The 10,556-nt window shown below is 37.0% G+C and overlaps 1 long non-coding RNA gene across 1 annotated transcript; it reads left to right on the top strand.

Moving 5' to 3' along the window:
• Positions 1-3,079: 3,079 nt before the first annotated feature.
• On the top strand, positions 3,080-10,384 carry LOC139116141 (uncharacterized). The gene is made up of 3 exons (XR_011548249.1): positions 3,080-3,464; positions 4,733-4,888; positions 8,499-10,384. It is a non-coding gene; the product is annotated as an uncharacterized lncRNA (long non-coding RNA).
• Positions 10,385-10,556: the final 172 nt, after the last annotated feature.

The raw sequence follows: 10,556 nt of genomic DNA, 5'->3' as shown, positions 1-10,556 counted from the left end.
AAGGAATCGGCATTCATTGAAATAATTTTAAAATTTACCGAAAATTGTCCGCGAAAAAATGGCATTTTTATTGCTTTAAAAATTCATAACTTTTGATTGGATACAGCTATTTGCATAATTTTTTTTTTATTTTTCTTCTTGTACCCCATTCTTGCTAAAATCCATTTAAACTGTGTGTATAAACAAGAGAAAAAAATGGCTTGGCCACCCTACTTCTAGCAAGAAATCAAGGATAAACAGCTGGCAATACGTCCCTAGCAGCTTTTTCTTTCCGTTTTCTGAAAATAAAAGTAGCATTGAGCACTAGTCCTATGTGTGCCAGTACGATTATTTCTCATAGAATAATAAATCTAGTCGTTGAGGGCGCGCCATTGGACGGTGGCCAGTTTCAAGCCAGGCTGAAAATAAAGTTAATTATGTTCAAGTATATTAGCACTTTGTCGATGCTGTCAATTTAACATGTACGTATCTCTATTCGCGACTAACCTTTCATGTCATAGAAAAGATTATATACGATCAGTTGTGTGATTATTGTTAGTTCGGGGACAAATTCAATCTTTGCTAGAAGCTACATACGTAGTTACAAGTTTTGGAGGTTTTTTCGTGTTTTTTTTTTTTTTTTTTTTTTTTTGAGCTTAAAAGAATAAAACAATAAGCTTACATGGGAAATACTCGGTAAATTTTGTCCGGTCAATGCTGGAGATAATGAATTTGACATCACCAGCCATGTATTTGTCGTGTGTGTATTTTCTTAAAGGGGCAAAACAACAGTTTGGGGTAAACCATAATCTATGGGACTGATGTGAAATATTTGCACAATGTATACTAATCATTCTATACACAGATCTTGCTTATCTCCTGGCTCCCCTTTTGCATGTAAACCGTTAAAAGACATTAAATTAATTTGAAGTGACAAACTATGTTATTCCCAACAAGTTTACAAAGTCTATCAACTTAACTGTTCAAGAGTTTACTTGCACTTTACAACCATTACATTCGTCTTCGGTGATTATGAAGTGGATATTGCGCTAGTTACCCGGATTACGCAGTATTTCCATAACTCATAGCTCAATTCAGTGCAAATTGAAAACGACCGTTCCATGGAAAGGTACTCAAATTAAAACAAAGATCAGAGACGTATGCAACGGATCCGCTTGGAAGTCTCATTTGTTACTGTGTGACGTCATCGAGTCATGTGATGTGTATCGGAAGCACATCGGTGTATCTTGAAGATCGATACAGATGTATGAACTCGCGACAATAAACCACTGCCCCATCACGATTCAATTGATGCTACATTCAAAACTTGAAGACATTGCAAGTTTTTAGTTTCATCCAAGTACTGCGATATTAGACAAGTTGGAAAACTACCGTGAAAACGACAAAGATTATGATTCAGTTGATTGAGGCAAAAGTATTCTCCCCCCCCCTCTCTCTCTCTCTCTCTCTCTCTCTCTCTCTCTCTCTCTCTCTCTCTCTCTCTCTGCGCACTTATTTATTTTACGAATAGGACGAGGCTTAATAATATACTCCGACAAAATAAAAAAAATATTATATACTGTACTTTAAAATTTGATGCGTGTATCAAGAAAAAATATTTCGAAATTAAAGTTTCGAACCCATCTGAGGAATCACAATATACAGCTACAGGTTTGGTATTTTTGAACGCAGAGCTTGAAAATGAATAAAAGCATATTACACAATGTAATATGTACAAAAACGATACAGCGAAAGTGAAATAAAACTCGAGGTAAGAACATGATAATCTACATGAATTAATCGTTTGAAAATGTCGGATCCAAAGCTCTCCTCCATAACAAGACATTAACCCTTTGAGTGCTGTAATTTTTCCCGCCAAAATTTTAGTGCAACATTTTACCAATCTTTTAATTTTTTCTGTAATTCTTTTGATAATTTTGGACCAAATGGATATCACATTTCATTTGGTAATGGTTTTTATCAAAATCATGTAAAAAAAAACTGAAAAAAATGGATTGGAGTGTATTTTATAAAGGTGACAAAAATTGACTTTGGCGCTCAAAGGGTTAATGGAAATAAAAATTGTTCTCATTTGCTCAGTCATAACTTTTAATGGAAGAAAATTAAAGAAAATAGTCCGACTCCATAATATTATTGTTTGCATCTTTAAATAACCTCTCTCTCTCTCTCTCTCTCTCTCTCTCTCTCTCTCTCTCTCTCTCTCTCTCTCTCTCTCTCTCGAGTCTCTCTCTCTCTCTCTCTCTCTCTCTCTCTCTCTCTCCGAGTCTCTCTCTCTCTCTCTCTCTCTCTCTCTCTCTCTCTCTCTCTCTCTCTCTCTCTCTCTCTCTCTCTCTCTCTCTCTCTCTCTCTCTCTCTCTGTTCAGGTAATGTTACAGCAATAAAGCAAAGTGTTCTGCCTGTTAAATTTTCACTGTGGCTTATGTGCATCAAGCCACATTAAAGTTTCTTTTTTATATTGCTAAATCACATTAGATAAAATATTAATGCCCCATTTCTTGTGAGTTTTGATGTATTTCCAATTATTTGATCTGTTTGTGACCTACACTTTTTATATTTTACTCCTAGAATCATAACAAATTGCTTGGTATTATTGAAACTCGACATCACCTGGGTGTCGAGTTACAGACTCTATGATGTACCGCACAGTATTTTGTAGAATATGTTAAAGCTGACGAATAAATTTCAGTCCGGACCAGAATTACCTTGTCGACAATGAGATCGCATATTGTACACCTTTCGCATTAGTACGTCTAGATACTAATTGTGTTTCAAAATACTTCAGCGAAAGGGGGAAAAATTATAGAACAAAAATATTGAAATATCATACGCTATAATAGAATGACGCTCATATTTTACAAAATAGCAATGTAAGTGAGAGCTGGTCTACGTCATCTGGGTGCATACAAGGTGAATTTGAGTTGGTTGACTCCATGTTTCAACAAAACGTTTACGCATGCATTTCAAATATGAAACCCTATACGGCTCAGACACTATATCACATCCAATAAAGGCTCCTCCATTCATCGTGAAACACATCGTATAATATATGACGAATGCAAATTTAACACAACGCCCCCACATAGTTTCCATTTTCAATAAGAGCCTATTCGAGTATTTTAAATCTGCTTTCACTCAGCAAATTATGTACAACCATTGTGCATATGTTGCCAACGGTGACCTACACGTTGTCGACGTAAGAGTCAAACCCGCGGCCTTTTGATATGTTGGGATTTTCGGCACGTTAATTGAGACGATCTTTATTCGAGTGTCAATAGATATGTAATATGCTATTTCCTGAGCATTACTGCGGAACCTAGCGCAATCGTTGGTCTAGCAGCGTTCAGCACATTGTGTACAGAACACCGAGCAGCAGGTACACCCGTACCGGACTGTGTGTGAGAGAGACATGAAGAAGCCGTTGTGTTTACTGGGTCTATGTATTTTTACTTTGGCAATCTTCTTTGGTAAGTTCATTAGATTTTCGTATTTTAACTGTTTGAAATCACGAAGTGATGCCCATGGAACAACATACATGTCGTGCTCTACTCCACTCTCACCCGGCAGTGTGTATGTGTTTAGATTCTGCGTTTCAAAACACAATGACCCGTACGTCTGTTCTTTGTAATAGCACGTTCGTTTGTAAATGGTTCAATGATCAGTATCACTCAGGGTAAATGAATAGTTTACCAGATCCCAGGGAATAATGACAACAGGTCATCTTGAAACACGTAGTGGCGGTAAACAAAGGCAATGCCGACACGACGTAAGCCATCGACAGTATGATACTCCGTTGCTGTGGTAACAGCGCCTTCCGTCACGACGACTCTGTCGTACAGGTCAGTTTCCTTCGGCTTGATTCAGTTTGTAATGTTTGCTATTATTAAGGTTTTGAGATGTTTATTCAGCAGTCTTGCCATGCCGAATAAGGTAATAGACTCACTGAGGTCATTAGGTATCAATACTCTAGGGCGACACGCTTCATACTATGTGACCTGTGAGATACATCGTGTGCGCAGTAGGGATGTGTTGAAGAATGGCTGAGATTTGGATTCGTAAATGGAATCCCGTTTTCATAAAGCCAGTCTCTGAGGTTAAATACGATGATATTCAGAGAGAGAGAGAGAGAGAGAGAGAGAGAGAGAGAGAGAGAGAGAGAGAGGGTATTTATAGGCAGGAAAAGGTAGAGACAGATACTGAGGAAGATATTGTACAGCAGACAGACAGAAATGTAGACATAGGGTCCTACCGGACGACATCGACGATATAATTCGAATGTCACTTGACAGCTAAAGTTCCCAGGTGTATGAACAGATCATTAAAGAGACAACTCGGAGATGTGCAAAAGGTGCCATAGGCGAATAAGGCATTTGATAGTCAAAGCAAAATAAAGTAGTAATTATGAAATATGAATACTATTATAATTACTTTGGTTAGTTCAGTGATTTCTAAAGTATTGCATGTAGATTTTATTAATACAGGTTTCATTTCAATAGTTATCATTAATATTCTTATTTCATAATTAATGTTATATTTTACTTAGAACGGACAATGTTTAGACTATGAATGTCTTATTTGTCTGTGAAGACACCATGGAAGACACAGGAAACCACAATAGAAGATATATTTGTCTTGATAGATGCCAAGGCTCCTTGAAAACGAATCGATAGTGATTCTGCTTATCTATACCTCTACTGTTTTGAGATCATAATTAAGTTCATAATTGACATTGCAGATGTTACCTCAATAGACGCTGCTGTCAAATGTTATCGTTGTAAGGAGATCTACCCAGATTCAGGTATATACCTTGCCAATGATAACAAAGATTGCCAGGAGGAATTCACCTGTCAATCATCCGCTGACACGTGTTTTGTCAACATGTCGTACGAAGGTGAGTCTGTGACGATGCTTCTTGTAATATACATGTAGGTACTTTACACACGAAGTTAGAACAGGAGAAAGCTGTATCTTTCAATTTCTACTGTCTTGAGTATCTAACTTTACCGTACAGTTTGGTTTACCGGAGCCAAGGAACAGATAAGTTATGTTACTAAACGAACCACTATAGGAAAGAATTGCGAGCTTTGTTGTTCACTGGTGAGAATCAATCTGGTTAATTCTCACCGTTAAATAATGAGTCTAGTCGATTTTCACAATGAACGGTAAGTCTGGTTGATTCTCACCAATGAACGGTAAGTCTGGTTGATTCTCACCAGTGAATGATGAATATGATACATTCTCACAGAGAAAATTACCATTGTGATGTGCTTGGTGAGAATTTCCAGTCTCACCTTTGAGAATCTGTTACCATCCTTGATTCTCACCAAGCAGTGCATTTCTCACTGCTCACTAGGGAGGATATAAAATGTCTCGCAATTTTTTTCTAATAGTGAAGGCGCAATCTGTCATCCAAGACTATCGTTAGTATAGCTCGACCACTCATATGCATCTCGTTAAAAACGTTGATCAAAATGTTGGCTTTTTTTTACAAATAATTATCTGTTGCTATACCGCTCCATTTATTTACTGTACAGATTCCTGTTTTTTTGAACCGTAATTTCGTCGAATGAATAAAGTATACACATGCTTCCATAAAGGAGCTTCGTACATGCTTAGCCAGTTTTAAGAGCATTTTGCGGCGAGATAGGCATTGCGTTGTAGGAAAATGGAAGTCCTTTTGTTGTAAAGTGGACGCAGCTGCCACATGATAACAAATGAATTATTTCTTTCGTTGGGGGATGACTTTCTAAATGGTCGTTTAGCAGCCAATGCATCGGATCAGAAGTGTACGCTATCAGTCACAAGGCATTCAATTTTGACAGAACTATGCGATATTAATACACAATTGCCGCATTTCGAACATATTTTTGAAAATATGTTCATATATTTATTACTTATATGATTGCGTTTTTTACAGAAATGTATCGACGTCCTTCAGATTTCGGATTTAACTACGGATTTATCTATAATGACATCTAAAATGTGCTTTGACACGATTTACGCCCGAAGGCAACTTACAGGGGGTAGTCCGGTCTGCGGCTGTGCGATTTTCTTGTCGATAAACGTTGCCTCTTCCCAGACATTGGCGATGGATCATTGAGCAAATGGGAAGAAAATTCAACATTTGATGCATGTTCATAGGTCACTAGTGTTTTAGCTTTCAAATCACCGAATCACTGCAAGATTTTGGCAAATAAACTTTAGCTGCGTCCCTTCATATGAAGATACGGGTTTCCGCACAGCCACCGTTTTGAAAGTTTGGATATGCACAAAGGGCTGTTTGGATATGTTATTGTTATGCATATCAACAGACACGTAGTAATAGCAGTATGGGTCCCATACGTACAGCCGCAGACCCAATCCTTTAACGTACGTGAAATCGATCGAAAGTAACATTATGTCGCACGGGTTACGGTTATTATGCCTGGCTCAATCTGCACACATTTGGTACAGGCCTAATTGGCTTCTCGCTCCAAGAAAATGTAAACAAACGCACATAAACGTTTGTCATTTAGAGATACACAGATACATACATACAGTCATAGATACACACATATTTATATACATATATTTTTATTTATATAAAAAATACATACATACCATACATACATACTTATAGGCATACATACATCCATCCATACATACATACATTCATTCATACATACATACATACATACATACATACATACATACATACATACATACATACATACATACATACATACATACATACATACATACATACATACATACATACATACATACATACATACATACATACATACATACATACATACATACATACATACATACATACATACATATATTACACACATTACACACATTTACGTACGTGGAGACATACACAAATGATACATCTGACATGTTTTAAAATATTTCTATAAATACTGTTATATGCTCACAAGGGGTTCAATGCGCACATTCACATGTGCTGTTACTTAGATAAACGAACATTGTGCAAGAATTAATACCTTCCATCGACGAGCAATTTCTCTGTTAAAAACATTTGATGATTAACATGGACTTTATTTCCACTGTTCTCACTCTGTGTCGGGGCATGCGCAGACGGCGCGTTATAGCAATCCTATTAAAACCTACTGCACTATTGGCCTGCAGGTAATTTGGTTTCAATTTTGATGACATCGAAGAATGATTAATGCGTAAACGTCGAACTATAGTTGAGCGCGATATCATTTGATCATTTGATTAACACGTACACTGTCGCAAGCATTAACATCCCATTATCGGTCACGAGATCTAATCGCTTTTACGCGACAGAACGCAGAAAAGTGAACCACATAATGTTTGGTCACACGAAAAAATTCAGTGTCGCGAACCTAATAAGTGTCGACATCGTTGCACCGCGTAGCTGATGTATTTCCTATGATTATAAAAGGCCATAGTTATTTATAGATTGATGCAAAGCGGTGTATGTTATCATCATAGGGTTGAAGGCATCTGCGTGTTTGTACAACAAACTATTCATGGCATTTAATTTGCTATTTAACCTTGCTTAGATAATTTAAACAGGGAATTAATTTCTTTGTTGCCATTAGCGCTTCGACATGTTAATTCTGAAGTGATGGGAGGTAACTGTCGTTGGTAAATAAAAAATCGATTAATTTGAAGACTACAATAATTCCTCATTTCTTAATAGACAAGGCGACGACATGGTGTATGAGAGAAAAGAAAATGTAAGCCAAATTACTGCGCGACCATTTAGTATTTAATCTCGCTTAAAGCACTATATGATTATGTTTGTCTGAGTGTTTCAAATATTGATGAGAGAGAGAGAGAGAGAGAGAGAGAGAGAGAGAGAGAGAGAGAGAGAGAGAGAGATGTTGAAGGCAAGAAAGGCGTCGCTGCATACGTGAAAATTTATCTCGCTATGATAATTTTGTAACTTTAAGCAATTAAGAATTTCTTTCCTCGACTCATAGGTACCTCGTGCCAATAAAATAACGTATAATTTGCTCGCTGCAATCTACCGAAGGATGCTGATAACGAGCTTTTTGAGCAATTTATTTAAAACTTACCCTCCGATAAGTGCGCTTATTTAATTGCGTTTTTTCATATCTAGTGTCGTCGACAGGGACAATCGCCACAATGTAAGATCATCGGCTGCCCTGCACACATCTTAATTCTAACCTTATCTTATTCTCTTTGCGTCAACCACCCCGGCAATGTTTATGTTAATTTGGTCACGATTCACGTGCAGAATTATTAAACTTTGTTTTTCCATCGCATTATCCATCATTAAACTCTCTCTGACATTGTATTAAAGTGACGCCCCCTCCAGTCTCTCTCTCTCTCTCTCTCTCTCTCTCTCTCTCTCTCTCTCTCTCTCTCTCTCTCTCTCTCTCTCTCTCTCTCTCTCTCTCTCTCTCTCTCTCTCTCTCTCCTTTGACACCTTCTGAGTAAGCTCTGTCTTCCTTAGCGGTTTTCCAATCGTGACCATAATTTTTCACATTTCGTTGCAGTGGCTGCCGGCAAATTGGTCATCGAGAAAGGCTGTCGTAAAAGATATGACTGTGAATTGACGAGTAAACTGGTGCAGTTGCAATATCACTGCGACCAACACTACACCAAACGGCAATGCTATGAATGTTGTAATGACGACCTCTGTAACAAAAGTGGCGGGAAACTATTGCAATCTTCAAGTGTCTCAATAGCAGCGACTACAATCTTTATTTATTTATTTCTTTTCCGATGATTAAAGTAGAGAAGAAATACGTTTTTTGAAAAGTAACAAAGACTTCTCTGTAGGAATCTTACATGTTGAATATTTGAAAGCTTTATTGTTTGGAATGCGCGGCCATGCATTACATCAATGTCGTATGATGAGTACAAGAATTGAGTTTTACTGTTTTCCTAGTAAGTTTTCAAATTATATGAAAGACATTTGCTCGGCGGAAGGACAGAATTTTACACTATGAGTATGCGCGTTTCGTGCATACCGAAGATGATGTCTATGACATGATGTTGATCTGTAGTACGTTGTTGTAAAACCTCCATTTGAATTCTTGAATCTGTTTGTAAATCAGTCAAGTTGAACCTAAACGGAAAGGTAAAATTCGGAAATTCGCGCACAGTTTTACAGGCTTGAAAGACGAGATTTAAAATAATCAAATTCCACTCCAAATTCTTTCAACATCGACCTTATGTGTATAAGTATGTGAATGTATGCATACATAAATACATACATACATACATAACATACATACATACATACATACATACATACATATTATGACTTCAATTGTATACGGTGATACATCAATACGCGGTCGATAAACATAGTTATAGGCCAAATTCATTTTATTCATATTTGTTACGTATGTTTTGAACGAGTATATTTTCCACTTTTGATGTAATTCAAACTCCACATTTCAGATAGTGGTTTCAGCAATAGGTGTGACTCCGAGTCGATGTATATAATTGTATCAGAACAAAGTCATCATGCACGTACATAAAATTAAATGAGTTTTTGGTCCATATTGTTATTCATATTTTGTCCGTAATCAAGTGAGAAAATGTTCCAAGGAGCAGAAGAGCGCAGTACTAGTGATACTTTGAGAAGAGAACGTCGTCAATAGTTGTCTGTACCGACTCGTTAGTACGCATGTAAATTTTAAGAGGAAATGAATACATGAGTTAAATAAATTTTACAGTAGCTCTCCATTGATTGAGAGACGTTACAAATTTAGACAATATCACTCCATATTAGATAAATAACACAGCGAATTCCCCGTCACTTGCCTTGCACGGAGTCACGAACAAGTTAAGATCGGGCCTCATAATTTCACTCATAGTAATTTTCATAGCAAGTCTCAAAAGGCAGATACTTAGTTATGCAATATTTTTCCGTTTTTATGATAAGGAAGGCGTGTCATTTCCTCGCGACAAAATGAATGATATTGATTCCATCTGGTTGTATCCACGCCGTCAGGATGCATTGCAAATAATACCGACTGACAAGTCTAACGCCGGTAAATCAGAAGCATATTTTATCTTCTATGTGTTTTACTCTTCTGATGCTTGAATTTCGACGCATTTGTCTACAAAAATGTGACTTGTGACTGGATTTTTGATAATTATTTCACCGTAGCTGTGCTACAATATCCAGCTGGGCCTCTTGATACACTTGTCAAGGGAAATTTAACAGTAACATACGATATGATAGAATGTAAGCCGCAAGCATTCAGAGAGACTGTATGGATACTCCATGCACTGATATACTCCAAATTCTCAGCCGAATACTATCGGTACAGCTTCCAGTGTATTGGTATGTTAATATGTAATTTAGGTGTAATTTTATACCTGATTGATAATTTTTGTGAATAAACATCCAGAAATACTCTGACGGAATAATGATGCGCTCACGTCTCATTTACCTCAGCATTCCACAATTAACAATCAACTTCGATATCACAACCACAGATGCGTTCATTTCTATCTCATGTTAATTCAAAGTATAATGATCACTCAGCTGAAACTATGATACTGTACAGCATTTCAAATTCAATTCCAAGGTCGAA

This window comes from Ptychodera flava, chromosome 17 (assembly GCF_041260155.1).
Source record: "Ptychodera flava strain L36383 chromosome 17, AS_Pfla_20210202, whole genome shotgun sequence".
Lineage (NCBI taxonomy): Eukaryota > Metazoa > Hemichordata > Enteropneusta > Ptychoderidae > Ptychodera > Ptychodera flava.
The sequence above is the reverse complement of the archived record's forward strand: the minus strand, read 5'-3'. Positions and strand labels throughout refer to the sequence as shown.